This window comes from Populus alba, chromosome 17 (assembly GCF_005239225.2).
Source record: "Populus alba chromosome 17, ASM523922v2, whole genome shotgun sequence".
In the NCBI taxonomy this organism is placed as follows: Eukaryota; Viridiplantae; Streptophyta; class Magnoliopsida; order Malpighiales; family Salicaceae; genus Populus; species Populus alba.
The window spans coordinates 16,208,581-16,223,608 of record NC_133300.1 but is presented as its reverse complement, the minus strand read 5'-3'; the positions used below and the strand labels follow the sequence as shown (position 1 = coordinate 16,223,608).

The window sequence follows — 15,028 nt, the reverse complement described above, 5'->3', positions numbered from 1 at the left end:
TAATTTATAGATAAAATTAAGATCACAAATATTTTTTTGAAGTAAAAACACAATACAAAATAAAACTAATCTTCTTTTATTTTTTTAATATAAAGATTAATCAAGACTAGAATATATAAAAAAAAAACCGTTGACTTAGTGTTGAAAAGGATAACTTGTCTGTTGATGTCATTTAAAAAAAAAAATTACTTTAATTTTTTTACTATGATTTTTTTAATTAAGATAGAATAAAGAAGTAAAAAAATTAAAAAAAAATAATAATTAAAAAATGGAATTTTGGCAGAAGACTCTCCTTATTTAATTCCATTCTCTTTCATGTCCCTCTCGGAGTTTGATTTCCTGTGTTGTTATGACCCTCATACAAATGAAGAGAATATGGTTATTGCTGGCATGGATTGATTTGTAATGGTGGCTATCTGGTGGTTGTTAGTGTTTTGTTTTCAGTATGTGGTGGTGGCTAACGGGTGTTGCTTTGGTGGTTAAGAAGATGCATTGGAACAATGATGGGGCACAATGATCACAAGTCTCTTCATTCATTCTTGTTCAATGCAAGAACCCAGCGAGGCCTATTCCCAGAACAAAATAAATATGCTTGCTATACAACAGCATTCAGAGCTGAGTCAAAACTCAGAGACCAAATGAAGATCTTCAATGCTTGACGACTCCTTTCTAGATACTATATACAACAGAGAGGTTAGTCTCTAGCAGGAAGTTCTTCATTAGATCACAGGTTTCCATAGCCAGGCTTGGCAAGGAACAAAGAATTAATGACACCCATAAAAGAAGGGGGCCATGTTAGTGTAGCAATGAGAGGAGGACCCCTTGCTCTGAATCAGTTAAAGAAATAAGGTGATTCCAGCACTTCCCTCAGCTCAAAGTCTCCCCGGTCAGGCAAGGGCGGAAAAGACAACGTGGGAAAAGACTTTTCAAAGCTCTCCAACAACTGCATACAAATCCAACAGCATAAATGATGAGTTCTGCTAAAAAAGAAAAAACCCTCAGACTTGGATTTGACACTGCACAATTCTTTTAAATGCTAATTCAAGTTGAAATTTATAGGCATTTTTTTTATCCCAAAACATAATTGAAACAGCAGATGAGAACATATTATAAAGAATGCTTTAATTAACTGCAACAAGTGTTGTTTCTTTAAACATATGGTGCATATCCCTTTTCTTTGTTCTTTTACTCACAACCAAAACAACCGCAATCGAATAAAGCTAGTAAAAAATAATTAATTTCCTCTTATCCGCTCTGACAAATAAACTTCAAAAATATTGTATTGGGTTTTTGCCTTCTACAAATATATAATGATGCCAATGAAGGGGCCATTGCCCTTATGAGTTTTAGAAGAATATAGCAGTGCTAATACTTACATTCTCCAATATAGGTGTTTCATAGAGTTCAACAAACTTTTCCCTCAGTATCCTGTTCATCTCATCCACATCACATGCATGCGTCCAATATGAATCGTGAACTCCTGTGATGGTATGCCGATATACAGTAATGAGAAATCAAAACTAGGAATAGGACAGCAATTGAGACAAAATCCAGCAATGAGTGAAAAACCTGCAAAGTTTAAGCCTGCCCCTTTGCAGGCAACTGCAGTCATCATCATATGAGAACTATCAAGGGAATGAACAAAATTTGGTGGGAAAGCTGTTCTCTGTCGTTGGACCATAACCTGTAACAGTAAAAGAACTGCCAAACTTTGAGATCCAAGAGCCAGAAGGTACAACCTTTTCCCCCTTTGTTTTAGTATTTTGGTCACAGTCCAGACTAAATAAAGAAAAAAAATCACGGCAATTTAGCTAGACAAAAAGCCAAGGCACCCACTGAAGTCTACCAGAAATCATGTTCAGAAAAATTGGTTCAGAAAATTGGGAAACAGCTAGCAGAATGTACCAATGTAAGATACTATATCCTAAAACAACATTTCAGCAATAAAAACAGGTTATTTCAGATTTTTCACAATTTCATGTGTTATCAACATCTTAGCACAGACTCGAAGTCAAAGTAAATATTATGGAATCTTGATTACCAAAGCAGACACGAGCAACAAAGATAAAGTAACGTTACCTTGTCAGTTTCTTTTTGTAGTATTAAAACCTGTAGTGAAGTTTTGATCTGCAGTAATTGCACAAAAGGAAGATAAGAGTACTCAAAATGCCCTCTCTATCGATATAACAAAATGCCAATCATTTTTTTTTTTCCTGTCAGTACTATATGATCTACTATGCTTCTGCAAATGTTATAGAACTCACACTTCGCGTCCCTAATTTACGATAAGGTTGTACAACAGGAAGTCCTAGGGGAGTTGTCCACCGCACTGGCTCATTTTCAGATGCGATAATCTGGTCAGGTAAAATGCAAAGAGAAAATGTAAACAGAAAGTCAGTAATGGTATAGAAACTAGATAAAAAAAATAACCAAAAAAAGAAAATCAACATAAAGGAAAAACAAATAAATTGAGACAGACTCACCTTTGCACAATCCCCAAGCCAGTTCATGATACTTCGTGCAGCTTCAAACATCTCTCCTAAAGCAGTTAAGGTCACCTGATCAAGCAACAATATAAAATATTGTCAGTGACATGTTTTATGAAAAGGAGTAAAGCTAAGGAATTATGAATCATCACTGTTGGGACGCTCCCCTCACACCTTTGCAGCATAGCAAGAACAACCAAAGATATCTGACTCCTCTGTGATACCACGTTCGTTTAACCTCCTCTTGATCTGGTCTCTAGCACCAATGTAAGTTACACCATATACAGATGTCATCACTGTCTGTTTCACCAATTTCCTATCCACCTAGATGGAGTCAAACCACCATTAGTTTGAAAGTAAAAGAACTTATCCACATTGAAAAAAGGCAAGGTACACCCTATCTTTTGAATGGGCCTAAAAAAAAAGAAAAAGCATGAAACAGTGTTGACCCAATAGTAACTAAGCAATCCCTTAGTGACAGGAGACCACTATGATCAACAATCAAAGCATGCAGAAAACCTGGTTAATTAATTCTTTTTGCACGCAATGCATCAGGAAAAACATCTGGATCTTTCTGTGCATCCCTCCGCATGATATCAAGTACTCTGCATCGCAAAAGTGCATGTTTATCACAGCATCCTTTTGCAGATATCTGCTTGCTTCACATCCAGAAATGCACTACAGAAATATAGGATCGAAAAAGAAAAATTCTTGTAGAGGCTTTACAAATTTGGCTCCAATCAAACATATCCAATGAATACTACAGGACTTTGACTACTGCACATGAAGGGCTAACATATGGATCTGGTCATAGGCCATGAAATAAGAGCATTGCTTGACTAAAGTTTTGCTTTGATTGAATTGAAACAAATTAAAGTTCCTGATTTAAGCAGAAATATTAACCTTCAATTGGATGTTACTAGTTCATTACAAATGCCTGGATTTCCTTGAAAGCCAGAAAACTCGGCAATCCTTGAAAGCCAGAAAACTCGGCCAGTGAAATACGTTCTTCTTTTAGTTTTGTGAGAGCAGGGCTTCCAAACTCTTAGTCTTTGGGATGATAATGTTAATTGCAGATTTCTATTTGATCCAATACATGCTGGTAGGTATGTTTCAGAAAAACTGGAACCCAATTAGGAAGCATTTTTGGTTTATATCCCTAGGATCATATTTGCGGGTCATCCTATTAAGAGTTGGATATAAATCTAAAAATTCAGATTCTGTCATCATGTAATTAAATGGAACTTCAGATTTAAAGAAGGGTATCCCTTTATTAAGCCCACTAACCAAGAGTTTCCACAATTTTCAGCACAAGTTTTTTAGTTTCTCAAAAAATCTCTGTGTTTTCAAATCTTCGACCTAATCTTTAAATCAGTCTGAGTAAAAACAACCAGCTCCGTTGGTTTGCTTCAACAAAAGCTGATCTTAGCTCAAATCTTTTGTACTGCATCATGAGGAAACCCCTTACCTAGCAGCTATTCCCGAGTAGACATCTGCAGGCTTCTCTCCTGCAACTAGATTAACAGTAGCTGCTCCCAACTGTTCAAGATTCCAATGATTTAACAAAAGCAGAGGGATTCAAAATATAATCAAATGCATTACATTCCTTTTTCAAAAATAAAAACGAAGTTCAAAAAATAAAAGTTTGCAGACCACTTCTAAAAAAACACGACTTGAATTCAACAATGATTGGCATCAGTATAGTGCCTTAGAAAACAGAAATCAGACAAACAGATTGCACATATTGGGTTTTGTTTATCAGCAGTAATCATAAAGAAAAGAAAAACTTCATAACATCATCCAATTCAAGTTAAGGACGTTACCTTGTCTCTTCCAAGTGCAGCGTAGTGTTGTAGGCCATTGCAGGAACCATCCTACAAAAAACCATAAGAGGGAAGGGGTACATCAGAAGGCAGAACAGGTTATGAGAAAAAATTATAGGCCAGAAGAACAAAGATAAGCCCAGGGAAGAGTACTTAAGTTGATTGTCCCACATAGTCCAACAGTTTTTTATGTAATAGAACCAATAGAAACCACTTAAGCTTATCATTTTATTTGTTTTCCTAAAGCATACAAGGTACAATAACAAAGAATCTTGACTCTCCTTTTACCATTCATCTTCCTAACACCTCTGCCTCTCTCAATCCATTCCCTACCATTCCAGTAAAACTGTGCTCAATTGGGTAGGATGCTTTACAATCCTTAAAAAATGTCCATAAAAAGTTTATATGAGCACAATGCAATACATTGATAAGATATACCTGATGAACAGGAATATGTGAAATACATGTTTCTGGCGAGGAGCTTCTCAAAGCTTCAGTTAGGTTAATGCACACAGCCAAGAACTGAAATGGATCTTCTGCATGCAACCACCAACGCTTTCCGTCAAGTGGTTTGTCTGCGGAATCAAATATAGCATCAAGGTGATTCTCAGTAAAAGCTATCCGTCCCTTGTAAGATAGCTTGTCTACACCACCAGCAAATAGATTTGCAATGTGTATCTTCAGCCAGCATAAGCCTGACTTTTCCAAGAGGGCGTCCCTCTGCGAACTCCAAAATCCCCCGGCACAGATCTGATCCAAGATGGTTTAAGTATGGGTGCATGGGGTAGGCACGCCCACGAAAGTCAATATTGTGTGGATAATAGAAACCTTCTTCATCTTTCATCTTCCGTGCTACCTGGAGCCAATTAAGAATGATGGCATGAACGTCATCAAGAAGATTGAAAGTTTACTGTCTAAAATAAAGTAAATTGAGTCTTACAGCAAGTTTAAGTTCTATGTCACAACGCTGTGCATGTCTTTCCCTGTTCTCTTTTTTCACTCCTCTGAGTTTCCACTTCCACTTCTTAAGTAGTGCTTTATCTTCTGTTTCTGGCTTCTCAGGTAAAGGAACCTGAAATGAAGAAATTAAATGAGAAAGGTTTTTTAGTTGCTATCATGATCAATTCTTGGAACACAAAGGTAAAGGTAAAGGAGTTTCTCAGGAAAAAAAAAAAAAAGTTACAATGAGGAAAGTTAGAAAAGATACTCACATCACTGTGGTCTACCAAATCAGCAAGACAGCCTCCATTACTCCATATTCTATCAACAACACTAAGTACCCTCTTATTTACCCTCCATCTGGTATTCCCTAGTGTATCCAGGGCCTGGAAAATTAATTCAAACAAAAGAGAATCCTTGTTAAACCAGAAGCTAAGCTGGTAAAATCTACACATGTGATAGCATGTGAAGGTATACACAATTATCAGTATAAGATTGTGTTCAAAGAACATCACATGTTAGTACCAAAAGATGATTTAGTTCAAACAATAAAATACGCATCAGCAACCATGCAATGCATCTAATGTGTACAGACCTCAAAAACTGGTTGTAGCTGCTTCCTAGGTGCCCTCTTAACTGCTTCACGTTGCTGTTTAGCACCATGTGTCCGCATGACATAGGATGGTAAGAACAAGTGAGCTCCTTTATCATAACTGCAAAGGGCATTGAGGTTATGCTCGACAGGAGTAAGAGAGAGGTAAATATCACAAGCTATGACACAATTATCTAAGAAGAGCTTAGAACACACCAAAAAGCTACTTAAATGCCAGGTCCTGATTTTGTTACTAGAAGCAATAGTGGTGTTAAGAGTTGCTACAACTACATGGGAACCAGAATACAACCACAACCTCATTAAATGCAGATTAAAGTAGCGTATGTAAGGAACATGTATTAAGAATTTGTATCTTCCAAATTTGTATACAAGGATCCAAAATTAATTTTAGTGGGGACTATGCTAATGTGCCTCCTGCAACTTGCATGATGATTGAGTGAAAGAGCCAAGACCACTATAAACTTGCTAGTAAACAAAGTGCTCTTTCCCCAAAACCAATTCATGAAATGGTTTTCATCTGATGCTCAATCTGATCAAATTAAGATATTCATAGATCAATCACTGGTTTAAATCTTTTCTTTTTGTAGATAGAAAGTGTGCCCAGGAATCTCAGTCCTAATGGGCAATTTACAACCAAAAGCGCTAGGGAGCTTATCAGATTTAAAGGCAATAAGTTGAATGGCAGAAGCTGCCATAGAGGCCTCTTCATATTCCAAAGCATGTGTAGTTTTTCCAATGAGGATTGTGATCACCTATTCATGAAAAACTTAACCAAAGTCCATGAAAAACATATCCTAACTAACTTGCCAAACAATAAGGTTCAAAAATCTCAGTTTGACAGCAGAGATCCGTCTATGCCATTTCTCCCATGTAATCATCTGTTGTCTCCTTGCGCTTCTGGCACATTTGAAATTTGAAATAAAAACCTATATATGAATCATCACCTAAAGAAACTAAACTACTTCAATCAAGTTCTCTATGTACTATCCTAATCCTAAATTAACTACATGTCTGACTTCACATGAAAACAACAATTCGATACTCTTATCTTTTCTTGCGCTAAAATAATCCACCACAGCATCCTTGTAGAAAAACCTAACACCTTTTCTTTCTCTATATTTTATCTCTAACAGCCAACCATTCTTTTCCATGAAGTATACCTCTCCCTTTAACATCAAAAAAATTATAATAAAGAATTCCATAGCAATCCCTAAATTCTCCTGCCTGTGGCAATAATGTTAATTTTCCGGTATTAGACATGGCTGTGATTAGCAAATGCTCTTCAATGTTTAAAGACAGTGTTCTCCGTTTTGTTGAGAATCCTAGACAAAACCTTCCATCTCATATCTCACATTCACCATGTTTTCAATAAACACCTGCAAGACAATTAGTTTCCCTTCCAATGGAGGTTACAGAAATGGAGAGGCAGAGCCTTGAAACATGCTGAAATGTTAATTTCAATTAACTGAAATTGGGATTGGAATTCCAGTCTTTATAATCAGAGATTCATCCCTTCATCTATTATACCATTTTAAGCATTTAACTTGACATGAAAATTGAAAACAGCTCCAGGCATCAAGCAGAAGTAACCAAAACACTATGTTAATATTTCTGAACTTGGAATATATCCAACTAAAAAATATAAAATTAAAACAAGACAATCGTGGAAAAACTGTAAATATAAAACAAGTTAACCTACCCTCTCCATCTAAGTGGTGGCACCAACATTGGCATATAAGGAATCACCATGTGCCTAGCCTGTTTGGAGAAACAACATTTTTATGACTTCTTGTGCAAGAAAAAAGAATGAAAGACAAACATCTGCAACTTAAGAGGCACCATGGAAATTGCCTACAAATCTTATCTGTTTCAGCTCTAAAATCTAGAAACTAACCTATCTGCTTTGAAAGTATATGGCACCCCGACACAAGTTCATGTCATAAAGAATGATAAAATATGAAAACTAGATATCACTAGAAAAACAAAATATGACAGGGTTACTCACAGTTTTCTCTAGGCCTTTGAGGACTAGTGGGTCACATTGTATAACACCATATTTTTTCGCGCCCTTCCTGTTTAAGAAAAGGCCATTGTGCATTAGTTAGGAGCAATTACAAGAAAGAAAAGATAAATTGAGCACATCGAGTCAATTAAAGAATAACTCCATACTTATTTTCATATGACACAGTTCTGAATGTATGTACAAATGCAGGTCGAGGTTCAGATGGACTATCAGCTAACTGATCACAGGGAGGCTGTATATAAGCTGTTTGTAACAGCAATTCAATTAGACGGCTTCCAACCTGCAAAGTGCAAGGACAGAAATCAAATTGGTACACGATACATTTTTTTAAGAAAATTAGCCTTTATCAATGATTACAAGCACACAAACCTTAGCCCTAGCATCTGCATTCCATGGTTTTGAATCATCCTTCCCCTTCACAATCTTCCTCACAGCTGGCAGCTTTTGTTTTTTAATCAAATCAGTAACCTTTTTTCTTAGGTTTTCTTGTTCCTTCATGACAGCAAGGGATTCACCTTCTACACCATTCTTGCTATCATTAGCCTTTTCCTTTTTCTTCCTTGTTTTCTCCAAGATATTGTGTATTCTAATCTGTTTCATCACAGAAACTGTTACAGATTCAGTCCTCAGTTCAAAGAAAGAGAACAAGACTGAAGAGTTAGGAGTTCCAAAAAATGGATTAAGAATGGTACACCTAAATATCTCTTCATTGTATAGTTCTTTTTTTAAAAGAAAACAAGGAAAAGAAAAGAGTAAGCAACTCCCATAGTCAGAAGAGACAGTAGAGCAAAGTGAGCATGCCTTTAACGTCTAAACCAAGAGAAAAACTTAAACAACTTACAAAACAAAGGCACAAACAAGAACACAAATAATTGAAATGATAAAGATAATTGCTGTCCCCAACAGGGAAATGCAAAAGTATAAATCCATAGTGAAACAATGTCGAAACATGAGATGAGCTCTGACAAAGGAAAGTTGAATGTCACTCTTATGAGTCTACCATGCCCATGCTTTGAAGAAATTGTAGCTCAAAAAAGAAAGGCGTAATAGAATATTCAGCCTAACAAGGCCCGTGATATGAAAAAGTTTAACACTTAATGAAAAAAATGTAAAAACTTACTATCTAAAGGATCTTACACTACATTGTTTTTCGTACCTACATTTAGTGTCCTCCCTGGAACCATGAACAGCAGAAGAACTTGGACTGAAAGTAAAAAACTATAGATATATAAAAAGAAATCCAGAAAAACTCCATTCAACATTCGACAAAACTTTACGGAACGTAACTTCAAAATCTAATTTTCCATGCACTACTAGCTCCATAGCTGATTTTTATCTCATAATTGTACATAGTAACTTTCATCTTTCTTCCTAGTTCATCACCTCAGATGAAGGTTGTCTAAAAGTAAATTTAAGAAACTTTATGTTTTCCCTTATCTTTCAATATTTTTATACGGGCACTCATTATCCTCTGTCTATAAATCAAACCGCAAGTAAAAATAAGCAAATAAAACATTAAAAATTACTTACCTCCTGCTCAATTGCATCACCAATCATACAAGCAGCAGTCACAACTCTTGCACATCCATGTTCCCCACCTGTCATTACCATTGCTGCGAGTTGATGCATTGCAATAACAGACATCTTGTCAGCTGGCAACAGATCAAAATACGGAGCATAACCCTGCCTACTCTTCCCCGTTCCAATCAACTCCTGCTCTTTCGCAATTGCATCTGTAAAAGGCTCAAACCAACCAAGGAACAAACTCTTCATATATGGCAAATTAGGAGCCAACTTATGCTCACACATATCCTTCAAAAGCTCCTTATATTCTTTCGTTGCCAGTTCCCATGCTTCCGCCTCAATCTTCACTTGCCTTCTCCTTAAGACCCTATGCTTCCTTGACCCTATTCCAGGGTTAGCATGTAGCCTCCTCCTCCTAAAGTGCTCCTCTTTCTCCTCTTCTTTCCTCATTTCTGGCAGCAATTCATCCGCACCAGACACATTATCTTCAACATCTGTTGATGACACTGCCTCAGCTACACTCACATACCCTCTAGTACAAAATCCAGCACACCGATTCCCATTAGTACTTTCACTATTTCTCAAAAAAATAGAACCGGGTTTTCCCATAAAATCTTCATGGGTTGATACTTCGCCAATTGCTCGAAAACTCAGTCGTGGACTTGTGTTATTAAGCGAATGGAACTTGAGTTTCTCAAAAAAGATGGGTTCTTTAGAGGCTCCTAAAAAGCTGTAAGTTCTTGGAAATGAAGGGAAATTGAGGGACTTTGATTGGGATTTCAAAGTGGCTTGTTTTGCGACGTTTCTCCACATAACTGTGGATGGTTTAGAGATAGAATTGTGGGTTTCTTATCAAAATCAAAAGATCAAAATTTTTGGTAGAAAATATATGGGAGTTGGTCCTCTAATTAAAGGAAATGAAAAAAGAAGAAGAAATGGAATTGAAATGATTGAGAGATGAATTGAAATGCGCGGGTAATGCAACTTGAGAAAAGAAATGAGTTCATAGAGAGGGTATGTATGGTAGTGGTATTAGCATACCGGCCGCCCTAAACCCTGCATAAACCTTCTTTGGGGTTTTTGGCTAAGTCGTCTTGTTTGTTTCTCTCTTTTCAGTTTTCACTACTTGTGTTGCCATGAATCTAGGACTAGAAGGGGCATTTGTATAATCTCAAAAGTTTCCTAGGACTTGGGGTTATAAATTGCAAGTCCTGGGTGGATTCTTAAGAGAAAGTTGGGCCAATTTGAAATAACAAAGAAAAATAATTTTGGCATATAATTTTATTAATCTTTATTGTCTGTAATTTGCAGAGCATAATTAGGAATGTAGAATTAAATTTTATTATTTTTTCTCAAACCAGTTACAAACGAAGCAAGTCCAATTTTGGAGTAAGTGATTATATATATTAATATTTATGTGTTTATATAGTTGTGAATATAAAGCTATTAATAATAAAAATTGGTGGTGCATCTAAGAAAAAATATAGAAGTTTATTAATTTGTCAGGCTTATAAAAAACATTGTTACTAAATTAATTTTTATTAAATTATTGGATTGAATTAATTCTTTGACGGTTAGAAGAAATTAGTTTTAAAACGTAGTTATTGTATATAAATTTTAATTAAAAATTAAATTGATGAGTTAAGATTTTGTTGAAAAATAGTTTTTTGCATGAATATTAATTATAACATAAAATATTAAAATACTTAAAATTAATTATAGATAAATAAAAAATAATTTCAAAGAATTATGAATGAAATTGATGTAAAACAAATTCATATTGATAAGAAATTATTGGTTTTTATCTTTTAGAAATATATATATTATTTTTAATTTAAATCTAACACATACACCAAAACTAGAGTTAAAAAAATAAATTGTTAAAAAACCATCTCAATCCAATAACTTAATCTGATAGGTAAAGTCATTTTTTAAGTAAAAACACTTTAAACTTTAAAAACTTGTACATGTTTATATTATCTTGTGTTTTAATGCTTATCAAATAAATAGAAATAATAAAATTTAAACTTATGATCGTATACCATATCAAAAAATTAATTTAATCTAATAAAATTTTAAAATATAATTTATATTATTTTCTAATGCAGCTGATCAATTCAAAATAATGGTATAAATTTTCTAAAGGTAGGCTTTTCGCAATGTAAAAGTTTTAGAGCTTGTTTAATATGGAAACAATCCTTCCATCCGCAAACATGGGATTATCCTAAATTTAAGAAAAAATCCATACAAAGTAAAATGTGAATCTAATTCCCCAAACCAAAACCATGAGCAAAAACTACTGAAGATCTTCAAGCTAAAGAAACTTTTGGCGGCGCAGCCGCTGCAGCATGTGCAGCTGCACCTGCTCCTGCTGCACCTGTTCCTGCTGCAGTCGCTGCAGGTGCAGCTGCACCTGCTTTTGCTGCAGTCGCTGCAGCTGCACCTGCTCCTTCTGCAGTCGCTGTAGCTGCAACTGCTCCTGCTGCAGCTGCCGTTGCCGGAGCACCTGTTGCTGCCGCTGCACGAGCACCTGCCGCCGTTTCCGGAGCACCTGTCGCCGCTGCCGGAGCACCTGCCACTGCTCATCGAGGTGTTGCTGGAGCACCTGCTGCAGCTGCAGCTCCTCCTCCTGCTCGAGCAGCTCCTCCTCTTGCATGAGCTGCTGCTGTAGCTCAGGTATAGTGAAACTGTACATGGAATCGATGTTACATGTTTTGTTGGGTGTTAAAAAAAACAATTAATAAAATATTTATATATATATTTTTTCAACATGTTTTTGTATTTAAAAAATTCTAAGTGAAAAACAAATTATACATAAATATAATCAAATAAATTAAGAATTATGTGTGTTAATAAATTAAAAAAAAACAACTATAAACTATAACTAAAAAGTGAAAGTGAAAAAATTGAGAAACAAGTGTAAATTAAAAATATTTAATTTTAAAAGACGAGATATTTACGTGATTGTATTTATTAAATTTATTAATTAAACAAGTTTTTTATTCAATCAAACGATAATAAAAATAGACATACACATCAAATTGATTGAATAGAATAAAATAAAATATGCAAGGCTGTACTTATTAGAAATATTATTTGAAAATAAAAAATTTTATTTTTCAAGAATGAAGTTTATTTGTACAAAATGTTAAAAAAATTATAAATGAATCAGAAAAACTTTCTCAAAGATTAAATGCATAACTAAAAAAATGAACCATCATTTAAAGAGGATCTCTAAAAAAACATAAAAATAAGAAGAAGGGATGTTAATCTAAATATAAAATAAAAATAAAAAACATATAAAAGGAAAAAAAAAAAAAAGAAGCAAAGGTCATTCATTGTTGGGACTACTAAGCGAGTCCAATTGCCGCATTTTGTTAAGGCCCTTGCTCACTAACTTCTTTTTTTTAGTTGCAAGATGTTTGCCAAAAAAAAGAGATGACGGTCTTTTACAAACCATATATTTTTTTCTCTTATAAAAAAGTTGTGCATGCATGTTTTTTTTCGATGCAAATTTATACATAAAAAAAAATTAAATTGCAAATTTAAAAGCTCATACATACATGTAATCAAATAAATTGATAACTATATAAATTAATAATTATAAAAATATATTAACAATAACTAAAAATAAAATTTTAAAAAATTCAAATGTGTTAATAAACGGAACATTTACCTAGTTATATTTTTGAATTTATTTATTAAAATTAATTTTTTTATTCAATCAAATGATATTAAAAAAACACACATGTATTAAATTGATTAAATAAAAATAAAAATCGAAAACATATTTATGCAAGGTTGTTGTATATATTATGATATCTGAAAATAATTTTTTTATACAAAAAAGATAAAAAAAAATTATCGATGAATTATAATAAGTTTTTTTTTAATTAAATATGAACAACAACATAAAAAATAATATCTATCCAAAAATAAATAAATAAATAATAATTATAGATGAGGAATATTAATTGAAACATAAATTTAAAAAAATATTTTTAGAAAAATATATAAAAAGGAAAGAATTAATTATTAACCTTTTCGATACAGATGAAAATCTCAACTTTATTGAGAATATCCATCCATCTTTGTACCTTCTCCTTGTTTTCCCTAAAATTTTCTTCATTCTTATCAAAGACAACTGTGTAACTCTCTGTTTGATCATCTATCTTTGATTCTTCGACATCATAAGAAACTGGAAACACAGTATCCAATCTCATCTCATCCATGAATCCAAAAATCTTGACAAGTTCGTTAAAGCACCAAGGTAAAGAACCACAATCTCTTGCAAATATAATAATTGATAGCCCTGATTCTTCAATGGCTTCAAAGAGTCTTGATCTAATTGCCATTACTTTCTCTGGTTCCTTCCCGACTGGGATAATGACTCTCTGAGCTAGATCTGACTTTAAATAGGTGATAGCATTACTAGTGTCTGTGGCTCTGATGCCAGGGAAAACACTAGCCATCCAATGATGGTAAGATGAAGAAAAAGATAAAGAAGCTTTATATGAAGAAGCTGTTTCAAAACTTGTAACAATAAAATGGGCAGATGGTTGGGATGTACTATACAAAGAAGATAACAAACAAACACCACAATTCTTCACCTTTACTCGTCGCTCATCGGAATGAAATGACAACTCAATGTTGCTAAAGGATTCATGCTTCCATTCTTTAAGCTCTTTAAGGTAATCAAAAGATAGATAGAATAGCCAAACATGATCTGACAGAACTTGGATAGAATTACAACTAATACTTATCGGCGAACGATAATTCTCTCTTCCATTGGCTTTGAAATGACAAGAAAGAGAAGGACTTTAACCATTTGCACTGAATGCAACATACGCAACAAACCCCATGCTCCAACTAGGCACTTGCACACTAATTAAAGATCCTTTACTTTGATGGTTAAACCAGCCTGGAATTTTATTTCCTGGAACAACAATACCAAATCCAGGTCTTGGATTAGACAAACCCTGTTCCATGAAGAACCAAAATGTTAGATAGATAGAGGGAGAGGGAGAGAGATACAAAGAGGTTGAGGTATGATTAAGAGAAGACCTTGAGGTATCTTTCAAGCATGGTCAACCCCATATTGTCTTGGCATTATGCTCGTACAATTCCCAGCAGTTAAGACATATGAACTCTGATCTTTTGGAACTGTTTAGCTTTTATCGGATCTGGAATTTCTTTTAGGCGTATACAACCATTTAAATTTAATGTTTTGAACTTTTGATGGAAACCTCAGGCAATGATTCAAGCATCCTTACAATCCTCCAAGACAAGCATTTCGAGTCCAGAAAGCTGATTTATGCTTTCAGGTAGGCTAATAAAAGTTATTCTGGCTCAGATCTAAAAGACTTCAATGAAGATAAGCAACCAATATCTTCAGAGAAGTGCCCTTCTATTTTATATTGCAAGCGCAATAAAATCCAATACTTTCTAAAGAACACAGACCCAATAAAGAAGGCAACCTGTGATCCGTGGGATTCAAATCTATTCTTTTTTTGCATCCATCAAAAGATAATACTTTAAGATTCTTTTAAAAGAAAAAATGGATGCTGGCGGTTGTCTTATTGAAGTTTCCACTTCCATCAAACTCCTCCAAACTTTTCAA

The 15,028-nt window shown here is 34.4% G+C and overlaps 1 long non-coding RNA gene and 1 pseudogene across 1 annotated transcript; both read right to left on the bottom strand.

Annotated features, from left to right (window-relative positions):
- Positions 1–504: 504 nt before the first annotated feature.
- Positions 505–10,782, bottom strand: LOC118043724 (DNA-directed RNA polymerase 2, chloroplastic/mitochondrial-like; annotated as a pseudogene).
- A 740-nt stretch (positions 10,783–11,522) lies between these two features.
- On the bottom strand, positions 11,523–14,380 carry LOC140954876 (uncharacterized). The gene is made up of 2 exons (XR_012168500.1): positions 13,449–14,380; positions 11,523–12,095 (listed from the first exon to the last, which is right to left on the bottom strand). It is a non-coding gene; the product is annotated as an uncharacterized lncRNA (long non-coding RNA).
- Between the last annotated feature and the right edge of the window lie 648 nt (positions 14,381–15,028).